Source organism: Leptodactylus fuscus, chromosome 9, assembly GCF_031893055.1.
Source record: "Leptodactylus fuscus isolate aLepFus1 chromosome 9, aLepFus1.hap2, whole genome shotgun sequence".
NCBI lineage: Eukaryota > Metazoa > Chordata > Amphibia > Anura > Leptodactylidae > Leptodactylus > Leptodactylus fuscus.
In genome coordinates this window covers 44,688,822-44,702,961 of record NC_134273.1, presented here as the reverse complement: position 1 = coordinate 44,702,961, position 14,140 = coordinate 44,688,822, and positions in this window count along the sequence as shown.

Sequence of the window (14,140 nt, the reverse complement as noted above, 5' to 3'; positions counted from 1 at the left end):
TACCTGTCTTTAGAGGTCCCGGGCATGTCATGCCGCCCGTTTACGTGGCGTTTAAATGAGAGCCTCTTGAAGGATGCTACCTGTAAAGCGGCTGTCGACACTGCCATCATTGACTGTCCTCACTCATGATCATGACCCTACCCCCCTCTCTCTTTAGTGGGAGGCTCTGAAGTGCGTTTTGCGTGGCGTCCTCATCCAGCATGGCACTCGTCTGAAAAAAGAATGTGCTTCTTGGGTCTCAGCACGCTTGGAGCTTATCCACTCCCTAGAATTGACCCATAAACGCACCAGATCCCAGGAGGCTCTGACTGAGCTCCTTAATGCGCGGGAGGAACTTTGTTCCTTCCTCAATGAGATGTATTTGTGGACCAGGGACTGTGTCGTGAAACACTATTATGAGTTCGCGGATAAATGCGGTCGCTCTTTAGCGCGCCGTCTTCACCCACGTGACGTCCGCTCCTACATCCCTCAGCTGCGCGACAGTACGGGACACATGGTCCACAATCCAACCGATATTGCGGCAGAATTTTGCTCCTTCTACCACGACCTGTACAACTTGCGTGGTCCATACTTTGACGTTCCTTCTGCCTTCACTGCCAAGATTCAAAAGTATGTGTCTGACACTTCCCTCCCTGTCCTTACGGCGTCTGCGCAGTCCGCTTTGGAGGCGCCCTTCTCTGCTGAGGAGGTCTCGTTAGTTATTCAATCGCCCCCCTTGGGTAAATCTCCGGGTCCAGACGGCTTCACCACGCGTTTTTATGAGATGTTCTGCCCCCTCCTCTCTTCTGTAATGACACGGGTATTTAATGGGGTTGGGCACTCTGCGCTGTTCGCTCCACAATCCCTTTGCGCTCTTATTATGGTGCTCCCTAAACCAGGTAAGGATCCTTCCTGTTCGGTTAGCTATCGCCCTATATCCCTCATCAACATTGACGTTAAGTTATTCGCGTGAATTCTCCCGCTTTGGCCTCCTTAGTAACTTTAAAGTCAATATCGCCAAAAGTGAGGCCCTCAACGTCACTCTCCCCACTGCAGAAGTTGCGCAACTTGCCCATGACTTTCCATTACGTTGGCAGACCACCTCCTTTAAATACCTTGGCATTCACATTCTCCCCGACCCCACTCACCTATTTCGGTTCAATTATCTTCCGCTTCTCGAGAGGTTCTCCTCTGACCTGCGGGCTTACAGCGCCCGCGCTCTGTCTTCGTTTGGCCGCATTCATGCCCTTAAAATGGACGTACTGCTGTGGTTTCTGTACTTGTTTTAGGCTCTTCCCATCCCTGTACCGCGTTCCTTTCTTGTCCGCATTCAGTCTTTGGTAAGTTTGTCTGGGGCGGTGCGCGGAGTAGACTCAGTTTCCGTACACTCTTCCGTCGAAGCGGTGTTGCTTCGTCTTTTCGATTGGCATTATCGTTGCCGCGATAAGTAATGGGTGGCTAGTGAGTCCGATCTCTTAACGTCCTCGCTTTCCACACTCCCGTGGATCCCGTCGCATTATCGCCCGCAGTTTTCTGGTCACTCGGTGTTGTCCCTGCACTTCCTCCGCACCTGGGATCTGGTGTTTCCCATTAACTGGTCCCCTTTCTCCTCTCTTCGACAACCCTATGTTTCCTCCGGGTTGTTCTGTAGATCGTTTCCTCTGTTGGCGCCAAGGTGATGACATTCGTCTCCGTCAAGTTGCCGGGGACCCGCCCCTTCCCCTGTTGGACCAACTCTGCTTAGAGCATCCGGACCTCCATCTGTCCTGGCTGGAATACGGCCAACTTTCTTCCTTTTTGAGGAAGTTCTCTTTGCCACCCCTTCTTTCCTCTCCCCTGTCTGCCTTGGAGTCTGTCCTATCACGCGCTGACCCTACTCCGCGCGTCATTTCCCTTTTGTATGATGTCCTTCTCAGCGATGTCACCCCTGGTCTTCCTCTCTACACTAGGTCTTGCAACTCTGACCTCGCCACTAGTCTACTGCCTGCCGACTGGAATAAATCCTTCCTGCTAACCCACAAAATGGCCTTGCCCTGCAGTGCGCAGGAGAGGAATTTCAAAATCCTCACGCGTTGGTACAGGTGTCCGGACCTCCTCCATCAGATCTTCCCGACTGTCTCCGATAGGTGTTGGCGCTGTGGTTCCGAGAGGGGCACTATGCTCCACATTTGGTGGGAGTGCGATGTCATTCAACCTTTCTGGTACACAGTTTTCTCCCTGTAGTCCAAGTTATGTGACCATTCTATCACCCCGTCTCCTCAGGTGCCCCTCCTCTCAGTTCTTCCTGGCAAGATCTCTGAGATCAAAAAGGACCTTTTGCGGCATTTCCTCTCGGCCGCCAGGGCTGTCATCCCTAGACATTGGCGCAGTGCGGTCCCGCCTACTATGCTTGGATTTTTGCAGGAGCTGCTCCTTATCAGGAGAATGGATGGTATTCACAAGAAGACAGGAACTGGCAGGAACTGTAAAATGGCGCTTTTTTCTGCGGCGTTTTCACCACATGGGGCCCTGACCTTACAGAGTTTTGCAGCTCATTTTTATTATCTATCCTCTAATCCTCACTGATTAGCTGTATGGGGGGACCATGACACCTGTTTAAAACACACGCTGTCTGTTTATAGTGACGTGTAATGTAATTACAGCCTTGTCACATAGACGTGTATAGGATGAGGCTAGGAATATAACTACCGTGGTAGCCGCAGTAGCAGCTGCCACAGGGCCTGGGACATTTTTTTTTTGATGGAGTAATGCAGGAGCCAGAATTGGTAAGTAAAGCCGCGGGTCTGCAAACCCCACATACACTATCATTATATTTGGAGGTCTTTTCAGACCCCCCGAGTATAATGATCGGAGAGCTAGGAGAAGTGAGGAACATAAAAAACAGTGTTACTTATCTCTCCTGGTTCCAGAAGGCTTCAGGCCTACTTGGTGATGTCACAGATGTCATGTGGGCCATGTCCTTATGCGTCATGACGCAAACCCCAGCTCAAGTGACATCTCTTCCATCATTGAAGATGTAGAATAGGACTGAAACTGGACCAAAAATTGGATGTTCCAGTGATTGGATCAGATGTATGGCTAAAACAACAACTTTATTAAATGAACAAGGCACAACGCGTTTCGGGCATCACTTCGCCCTTCATCAGGTGCAACATTCTAAAATTATATATACAATAACAGAAATTCAACATTCACCAACCATTATCAAATCATCATTGTATTTGTTATTTTGTATATCATTTTACAATGTTGCACCTGATGAAGGGCAAGTGACGCCCGAAACGCGTTGTGCCGTGTTCGTTTAATAAAGTTGTTGTTTTAGCCATACATCTGAGCGCGTGTCCTCAATCACTGGAACATCCAATTTTTGGTCCAGTTTCGGTCCTATTCTACATACACATACACCCATAGGGTGTCAGGAACCCAGCAGCTCCACACATTCCAGATCGTGTAATCACAACTCATAAAGGTGAGGATACAATTGTATTTCACCACCTTTGGTCTTAACGATATTGCACTACGGGCCGCTCGGTGTCTCTCTTGCTTTTGTTTTTTGAGATCATTGAAGATGGGCGACATCAGTGGGGAGTACGCTGGAGCCCAGGAGATGTAAGTAACAGAGTTTTTTTATGGATGTATCTTCCCCTGGTCTCCAATTATTATACTGTGGGGTCTGAAAAGTTACGCCACTGGATAAGGCTGTAGTTATATTACATGTCTGCTTTGAAATGAACGGCACTATATTAGTTATATTACATGGCCGCTATGAAATGAATGATACTATGTAAACAGAGAAGGAGTCACAGTGCTTACACAGGGTGCTACGGTTCATTCAAACAGCTGATCCTGACTGAGGGTCCGGGATTGGAACCCCACTAGTTTTTACCCTTTTTTTTTATTTATTAGGAAACACATGGGGCACTGTTTATGGAGGTACACAGGGAGGTCATTCATTTAAAGATGCGCTTGTGGGTATTATTCATTGGGGGGTTATCTCTTATATATTTAAAAATGAGTTTCTGTCTGTTCTCTATGCATGACCAAACAACTGGACCGTTCTTCAGCAAATTTGGTGCACAGATACATCAGGTGTCCGGGAGGTTTAAGACCGGGCCTCAACTCTCTCAGACGTACCGTTCCTGAGATACAGTATTCCCGAAACAATTACCTGCATTAGCCAATACGAACCTGCAAGCCTTTCACTCATATTCCAACTGCCATACACACAGTCACTCCACATGCACACAGCATTACTCCAGGTGTAGCCAACACAGGCTACGACTAAGGAACATTTATTCTGAAATGCGTCAGCCCGGACGCTCCTTTTATCTTGTAATTTGTGAATCAAATATGGCCATACACAATATTTTGTAAACTTTTTTTAATGAAGCAAAAATAAAAACTTGGATTTTATATCATCTTTAAAGAGGACCTTTCCTCAGATTGGGCACAGGCAGTTCTATATACTGCTGGAAAGCTGACAGTGCGCTGAATTCAGCGCACTGTCGGCTTTCCCGATCTGTGCCCCGGGTGAAACGCTATCGGTCCCGGTACTGTAGCGTTTTACAGTCAGAAGGGCGTTTCTGACAGTTAGCCAGGGACGCCCTTCTGCCCAGCAGCGCCTATCGCGCTGTACTGTGGAGCGGGGAGGAACGCCTCATCCCCTTCTGATAATACTCGTCTCTGTGAGCAGAGGGAGGGGGCGTTCCTCCCCGCTCACACTGTACAGCGCGATAGGTGCTGCTGGGCAGAAGAGCGTCCCTGGCTAACTGTCAGAAACGCCCTTCTGACTGTAAAGCGCTACAGTACCGGGACCGATAGCGCTTTACCCAGGGCACAGATCGGGAAAGCCAACAGTGCGCTGAATTCAGCGCACTGTCAGCTTTCCAGCAGTATATAGAACTGCCTGTGCCCAATCTGATGAAAGGTCCTTTTTAACCATTGATTGCTGGATACCTTTCTTGAAAGTTATTTCTACTGCTGAAGTGCTCCTGGCCGAGGAGTAATTATCCGTGCAATCCACCTACATATTGAGGAATGTAAGTTTTTTTGAATCCTTTTTGATTTAACTTGGATCAGTGGGCTGTTTTTTCCCTTCTCCTCCTTTCCCCTTCACGTGTCAGTACATAGTATCACACGGAGGTGGATTAGATGCACAGCTCGGCACACAGTATCACACGGCGGAGTATAAGGCTTAGTTGACACATAAATTACGTGTGGCTTATTTTGGCACCGGTAAAAAACGCTTCCTAATTAGGAAGCTTTTTTGGACCTTGCCGTGCTTTTTGTAGCTTTTTTTGTTGTTGTAAAAACCGCTTCAAAAAACGTCAGGCTGTTTTCCCCTCCCGTAAAGTGAATAAGCCAAAAAAAACGCATCGCCTTTTTTTCCCGTGCGTTATTTTGCCTCCCATTCACTTCTATTGCTTTCTTCAGGCGGAAAACACCTGAAGAAAGGTCATGCCGCTTCTTTATTTCTGCTAGCAGAAAAAAAAAAAGCTAGTAGTCTACATAGACCACTATTGTAAAGGGGCGGATATTGAAGCGAAATTCGCTGTCAAAATGAGCCTCTATGCCCCCGTGTGAACTAGCCCTTAAATACAAAGCTCGGCACACAGTATCACATGGCGGAGTATTAGATACACAGCTCGGCACACCGTATCACACAGAGGAGGATTAGATACATAGCTCGGCACACAGTATCTGACGGAGGAGAATTAGATACACAGCTCGGCACACAATATCACACAGTGGAAGATTAGATACACAGTATCACATATCAGAGCTTTTCTCCAGGTTTCCACAGCAACCCAGCCATTTTTCTTCACTGCTGTAGGTCAGCTTTAAAGGGGGAGAACACTGTAGATGACACTGTTACACAGGATATGTGTGCAGGTGAGGACAATGTGGGTTAAGTGCCTGGAATAGTAAGAAGCCAAACATGCCTGTGCTGCAAACTTTACAGGCACTGGAAGGCGTGGCCATTTTGGTCCAGATGAAAGAGACAGGAATGTGAAAAATTAGTCAGACTTCACCTGTAAGTCAATAAATGTTACTGCACTGTATTCACCTAAATGGTCTGCAGAGCCCTGTGTAGAGACAATATATCATTGTATGGTGATAATATCATTATATTTAAGTGGGAGTCCCACTTGGACATCTTCACCCCTCCCCTGTGCTGAACCCAGCGCCGCACCTCCCATGAGGCAACCTGAAGCGAGCGCTTCAGGCGGCACTATGCCAGGGCCTCAGGGAGGGCGGCATTTTTGCTTCCCTAAGCCAGTCCAGGACAAGCTGTCCTGGACTGGCTTAGTACCGAGCGGTGGTTTGGGGAGACCACTGGAGCAGCACTGCTCCAGCAGCCTTCCCGCACGCTCAGGCAGAGAGCAGGTCACCTGCTCTATGCCTGCGAACGGCGCTAAGCCCCTCCCCCCGCTTGGATCCGCCCCCTCCGCTAGGCCACTCCCCCTCCTCCCGGGGGGGGGCGGCTTTCTGTAGTTCGCCTCGGGCGGCGAAAGGAGAAGGTTCACCCCTGGCTGAACCCCTAACTACGCCTCTGCCACCAAGGCTGAATAACCACTCAACATGAGCAATTCTCCTTTAAGCACACAAAAACCCCTGAGCATACTTCTATATATGCACAGTATGTGTCACTGTTATCTACTGTATGTTCAGTGGGTACTGAAGTTACAATATTAATTGGTTCCTGGATGAACACTGTAATTTGAGACCATAACTCTTTGGAAAACCTAATTGGCTCAGAAGACCTCAAGACATCAGAAACAATACATAAAAAAAATAAGATAAGATATTCCTTTAATAGTCCCACAATGGGGAAATTTCAGTGATACAGTTTCATAGATGGTACAGTAGTATATAACAAGAGAGAAACACATAGAAGCTCATGGCAGAGAAATCCTAGGAATCATAGCAACTAAAACGAAAGAAACAGACACACTGCAGGATCATTTAGTTCTCTGTGCGGAGTGATGTTAATAATACAGCCGAATGTGGTTGGAGGACACGAGGAGGGGGGGTCACAGCATGTAGATATAACAGGCAGAAAAACATTTTTTGCAGAGGTGGGGGACATATGCAGCTATCATGATAACATGTGGCAGTTCCTTTGGTAGGTGGTGACATCTCCTGCTCACAGCTGATAGTTGGTATCTTGCATCAGCACTATTGTCCATTAACCACAAATAAATGCCCCAAATGTCCTTCATCACAAGCCCTCCTCCTCCTTACCACTGTGTTCTACTTCCCCAAAGAAGTCTGAAGCCATCCAGGTATACATGGTGAAGTTCTCTTGCCAAGCTTCCATAACTCCTGGGGTAGGTGGGTGATGGTAGGTTTCCAGGCTGTAGCAGAGTCCCACGTGTACACAGTAATAGAAAGAAATACCAGTCAGCTGTAGGCATCTTCACACATCAGCAATAGACTCCAAAAATCATCTCCTTGAACGAAGAAGTCCGCATTTCCATGTAGGTTTCTCTTCCATGCCGCATGGTGAGACATGCTGTCCTAGCTCTGGGGGGATGGTAATAGGCACATGTGTAGATACAGGAAACCAGCTGAATCAGGTCTTGAGTCCATGCTTTACAATAGAAACAAAAGGAACAAACAACTCCACAGGGTCTTCCATTCGATTTATAGTTGCCAATTCATAGTGCTAGTTTCTTGGTTACAGGATTTTTGAAGATACAGAGAAAAAGAGTGAGAAAAGGAAAAGAGAGGAAAGATAAAGGTTGCTCCCAGCTTGGAGCCCTGTATCAAGGCAGCCACTAAAAGAGAATGAAAGAAAAAAAAAATCAACAGACAACTGATAAGATAAGATAAGATAATCCTTTAATAGTCCCACAGTGGGGAAATTTCAGTGTGTTACAGCAGCATAGTAATACAGATACAGGATAATACACAGTAATATATTACAGAAGTAGACGCACATAAGCTGAGAAGAGAAGATATACTAGGAGTCCATAGCAGCTAAGGAACAGAAGAAGAAAGCAGGAAGACTTCATAATCTTAACATTAGTTTTCTGTACGGAGTGATCTTAGCTTGGTCTAATGTAGATTATATAGCCTGATCGCGGTTGTAAGAAAAGACTTGTGATAGCGCTCCTTCTCACACTTGGGGTGAAGCAGACGGTCACTTACAGTGCTGCTAAGTGCCATCACGGTCTCATACATGGGGTGGGATTTATTCTCCCGCATGGAGCTCACCGTGGACAGTATCCTTCTGTCACCAACCACCTGTACTGGGTCCAGGAGGCTCCCTAGAACAGAGCTGACCCTTCTGATCAGCCTGTCAAGTCTATTTCTGTCCCTGGTTGATATACTGCTCCCCCAACAAGCAAAACACCGAAAAAGATGGCTGAAGAAACCACAGAGTTAAAAAAAAGACCCAAAGAAGTGGCCCCTGGACTCCAAAGGCCTTCAGCCTCCTGAGCAGGTAGAGCCTGCCATGGCCTTTTCTGTGCAGCGACTCCAGGTGATCAGCCCAGTCTAGTTTATTATTGAGGAGCACACCCAGATACTTCTTGACTATCTCAATGCATGTCCCTTGGATCTCCACCGGGGTCAGAGCACTTCTCCATTTACTAAAGTCCACCACCTCCTTGGTCTTCCCAGCAGTAATCCTGAGGTGGTTCTGCTGGCACCATTCAACAAAGTCCCGGTTTAAGTCTCTGTAAGGCCTACTATAGCAGAGTCATCGGAGTACTTCTGTAAGTGACAGCTGGATGAGTTGAGCCTAAAGTCAACAGTGTACAGTGTGAAGAGAAATGGGGCAAGAACTGTACCTTGTGGTGCCCCTGTACTACAGATAACAGTGTCAGACACACAGTCCTGGGCTCTCACATACTGAGGGAGGTTTTTCAGGTAGTCTAGTATCCAGTTGGACAGGTGCTGGTCCACACCACCAAGATTCAGCTTCTCAATAACCCTGGCTGAATGGTGTTGAACGCACTGGAGAAATCAAAGAACATTATTCTCGCAGTGTTTCTGGGTTTCTCCAGGTGAGAGAGAGCTCTGTGAAGTAGGTGGATGATGGCGTCATCTACCCCAATGCCCAGTCGATAGGCAAACTGGAGGGGGTTCAGAGCAGGGCACACTAGAGGGCGCAGGTGTGTCAGGACCAGTCTCTCTAGGACCTTCATCAGGTGGGATGTCAGTGCTACAGGTCAGTAGTCATTGTAGTCCATCGGGTTGGGTTTCTTTGGTACTGGTACCACACAAGATGTTTTCCACAGTTGAGGTACCACTCCCAGCTTTAGACTCATGTTGTACATGTGCATAATAACACCACACAGCTGGTCTCCGCACATTTTAAGAACTCTTGCGCTTATCCCAACAGGTCCTCCGGCCTTGTCTGCTTTAATCCTCTTGATTTCCCTACACACTTGAGACTCCTTGAGGATCAGATAGTCAGATTGCAGTTGACTGCAGGTCGGTGGGGGTTGGGTCTTGGTGTGTGAGGGGAGGGGGGTTGACTGACATGCTGGTGAAGGGAGAGTTGGCTTGGAGTCAAATCTGTTGAAGAATAGATTAAGCCACTTCCTGTCACCTTCTATCTGGTGACCAGCCTTTTGTTTATATCCAGATATCACCTTCAGACTATCCTACACCTTCGAGACTCTACTTTCCTCCACCATCTGTAGTTCCATCTTCTGCCTGTAGTCGGCTTTCCCCTCTCTGATCAGTTTTCTCAACTGTTTTTGCACTTCCCCCAGGCCATTTTTGTCACCAGACCTAAAGATTCTCTTTTTCTGCTTGCGAAGAGCTTTAATCTCAGAGTTGATCCATGGTTTGTTATGGGAGAAACACCTCACCTTTCTAGTTGGTACCATGCTGTCTACACAGAAATTAATGTAGTCCGTTATGCAGTGTCTAGGTCCCTCAATGTCACCTGGAAATGAGTTTTGAAACACTTCCCATAATGTTATATTAAAACAGTCCCTCAGGGTCTCGACACTTTCCTTTGACCAAATTTTCACTGTACGGGTAACCGCCAGTTCTCTGCGCACCAGTAGAGTGTAAGTGGGTCGCAGATGTACCAGGTTGTGATCCGATCTGCCTAGGGGCGGTAGGGCAGATGAGTTATATGCCTCCCTTACATTGGCAAAGAGCAAGTTCAGCGTTTTGTTGTCTCTTGTGTGGCAGGTTACATACTGTGTGAAATCTGGTAGAGTGGATGCTGGAGAGACATGGTTAAAGTTTCCAGCCATCAGGAGGAGGTAATGGGGGTGAGACGATTGCAGCTTGATCACCACAGCATGGAGGACTTCAAAGGCAGCGTCAGCTTTAGCAGAGGGGGGGAAATATGCAGCTAGCACGATGACATGTGATAGTTCCCTTGGCAGGTAATAAGGTCTCATGCTCATGGCTAGTAGTTCAATATCCTTTTCACATGATTGTTTCTTAACTACACTATGTCCTGGATTACACCATCTCTCATTCACAAATATTGCAAGCCCTCCTCCCTTGCAATCATTATACAAAAAAGTCATTTATGAAAGTATATACATACATAAATAATAATAGCATGGAGCCGCTCTCACCTGGTGTCCTAAGCAGCTCATCCTGACACAAGTAAAGAGAAGTACAGGCTCTGCTAGCTAGCCAGTCACTGCATTGCATACATACACTGATACAGAGGTCTTACCTGGTCTTATCTTAAGGGGATTTCACCCATCATGCCAAAAACTGGTGTAAATTATGCCATCCATGTCACACCACCTTTCTGGAAAGTGGCAAAGGTGGTGTAAACACTTGTGTCAGTTATTGATATATCCACTCAATGGGTTTAGTATGGCTATTACCTAGGGGGGGCACATAGCACCTGGAATAGGTCACAAGCTCCTTTCCTCTGGCCGTTGGCACATAACTTCTACCAGCAAAGGCACGGTGCTCTGGACTAGACAGCAGCAAACACCAGACCACTGGGGAAAGGTTTTTTGTTTCACCTTCCCCAGCCCACCGCCCTTACTTTTCTGGAAATCCAAAGAAAAAGAAACCCAGTTGCGCTCACAGGAGGAATAAATATGACAAATCCAGGGGTCGCATAGATGGAAAACCACGTCTCTTTAATATCATCAATGCATTTCGGGGCTTAACCTCCCCTTTATCAAGTACAAGACAATTACCTGCACATTGTATCCTCCAGCGCTGCCTGCTCCATACCTTTCACACAAGCTCCAGTTTACATCTTTGGATTTCCTGGTATACGACGTCAGAGAAAGGACGTAAGAACTGGTTGCTGCCACCTCTCACCATTTCACGCTACCTATGTTGTTGTTGTGACTGATTCACAACCACTTCAAGTGAGGGGCCAAACAGGCTTTCCTTCATTATTTTTTGTGTATCTTTGCGAACTGCATCACAGATCTACACTATGGTCAGCCACTCATTGTCCTTTTTGTCTTTATTTTTGTGAGTTTTGAAATCTCTGGACAACTCCTTTAATAATTGTGGAACTGTGGAATAATTCTAACGCTAACACAGCAAAAAAATTAGTAGAGGTGGACTTGACATTTTCAGGGTCACAAGCAAAATTATATCTTGTGGGCTCCCTAGTCAACATTTATAAGCCACATACCTCTTGGGGAAAAAGACATGCTATACCCTTGTGCCTACTTCTCAAGACGCCTGACCTCATCAGAAAAGAATTATGATGTAGGAAACAAGGAGCTCCTAGCGATTGTAGTCGCTTTCAAAGAATGGAGACATCACTTACAGGGCGCAACACAGCAAATAGTGGTCTTAACTGACCATCGCAATTTAGAATTTGTTAGATCTGCCAAATGTCTGTGTCCTCGTCAAGAACGATGGAGCTTGTTCCTAAATCAGTTTAATTTCTTAATTTCCTACAGGCCTGGTTCTCAGAATGGTAAGGCCGACGCCTTATCTAGAATGTTTTCCACTGAATCCTCTCCTGCAGAGCCGCCGAAGACTATCTGTCCATAGGGGGAGTCTGCCTAGCTCTGCCCTGCAGGCCATGTTGGAGGTGTTGCGATGGACATGGAGCAGGTATTTGCAGAACTCCAGGTGGAAGTTCTCTGTTGGGCTGGAATACCACTTTGACTGGTCTGGGTAGGTGGCTGGGCCCCAAACCTCACTGCCATAGAGAAGGATTGGAGCGATGACTGCATCAAATATCTTCAGCCAGACCCTCACTGGTGGTTTGAGGTGGTACAGTTGTCTTCTGATGGCGTCGAAGGTTCTGCAGGCTTTTCCTTTCAGGGTTTCTATTGCTGCTTTGAAGCTTCCTGATTGGCCCCAGGTAGGTGTCGCTACAGTGTAGCTGTTGGTTTTCTCCAGTGTGGAGCCGTTCAGTGTGAATTGTGGGGTGGGGGCTTTGTTGTTCTTCTGAAATACCATGACTTTGTTCTTCTTCTGGTTGATGGGTAGGGCACATGTGGTGCTGAATTTTTTCAGCACTAACAGGCTTTCTTGGAGGTCTTTCTTGGTGGGGGACAGGAGTAGGAGGTCGTCAGCGTATAGCAGGAACTTCACTTCTGTCAGACGAGTATCAATCTGAATGCAGCGATCAATAAAGTCAGAGAAAACTGAGGTAGCTTTTGCTCGTGCTAATTCATCTTTAATATTGCTGGAAAGTCCACTCTTAAAAAGTGCTAGCCTTGCGGAATCATTCCAGCTAGTGTCCACGATCCATCTCCGGAATTCTATGGCATAATCCGCAACAGAACGTTTGCCTTGCTACAAGGTTAATATGATGGTCTCTGCTGTAACCATTCGGTTGGGGTCATCAAACATCCCTTTCATGGTGTCCATGAAGTCTTTGTAGTTCTTTCGGCAGACGTCATCGGTTTTGATTAGCGGATTTGCCCAGGCAATAGATTTGTGTGTTAACAGCATAATGACGCACAGCACTCTTGATCTCTCAGTTGGATACTGGTTAGAATGCACATCAAAATACAAATTACACTGGTTTACGAATCCTCTGAATTTATCCCGGTCACCATTGAATCTAAATGGTGGAAATCTCAGTGATGGAGCAGAGGTGGGAATCAGGCCTTGTGCATCCAGCTGTGCAATACGTCCTGTGACCGTATTCATGAATGTCTGTAATTCCTGCAGAGCTTGGCCTTGCATAGCGATTTCACCAGTGGTCACTTTATCAAAAGATTCCCATTGGTGCTTCATATCTGGGACCTCCGCATACATTGCGCCCAAGGCGGCTTCTATCTTTTTGAAATGGACCTCCCAAGCTTCTTTCCCAACAGACTCCATTGTAGGTGTTGGTACCCTGTCACGGTACTAGTGGCATAAGATCAGGGGTCCAGTCGTCGGGTACTGCAGAGGAGGCTGGAGACAGCACGTGGGTAGCCCACAGGGGGGCTGAGGTAATAGGCCAAGATCAGATGAGCAAATAACAGGTAGAAGACTGTAGAAGTTCAGGAGCTGTATTAGAGCTACGGTGAGCTGGCAGCCAGCAGGTAAAGTTCCGAAGAACTAAAGAAGGTCTCCAGCAAGGAGTCTCCTAGGTGTCCAGGCTGTATTCGGATGAAAAGAACACAATACTAACACAACAGGAAGTGTCAGAGTCACCTATATATAGGCAACCCAATGAGGGTAATACAGGGCAGGTTCCAATCATTAGAAGCAGCTGATGAGCCTCAGGAGTAGGCTCCACACAGAAGTCCAACAGGCCATTATTCAACAAGCTGGATAGCTCAGGAAGCAAGGAGACACTGGGCAAAACAGCAGGTCACAGGTTCAAATCCTGACAGCTTGATCAGAGTCTGTTCTGTTTTCCTCCCCCTCTTCCTTAGATCTTATCTCTTGAGTCTGTAGTTTCAGACCTGTTAACTTTTTCTTCAGATCTGTGATTTCCTGAAGGCACTGTGTCATTTTATCCCACAGTTTTGAGTTCTCCTGGTGACAGGCTGTAATCTTTTCTTTCAGATTTGCATTTTCCAGGAGAAGTCTGTGAATGGCTTCTTCTATTGTGTCACCATTCATGCTGGGGAGTTCTCTGGCTGTTCGGCTATGTGAGTTGTTGCCTTTGGAATTTCTCTCATAGTTGTGTTTATGCAGAGTGAAGTCTCTCTCCAGCCGCGATAAAGTCTCTGCTATGGACTCCAGGGAGAGGTGTGAGGGAGCGGGGGAGGGCTTGTGTCTGTGTGCTGGTGGTTATGGATGG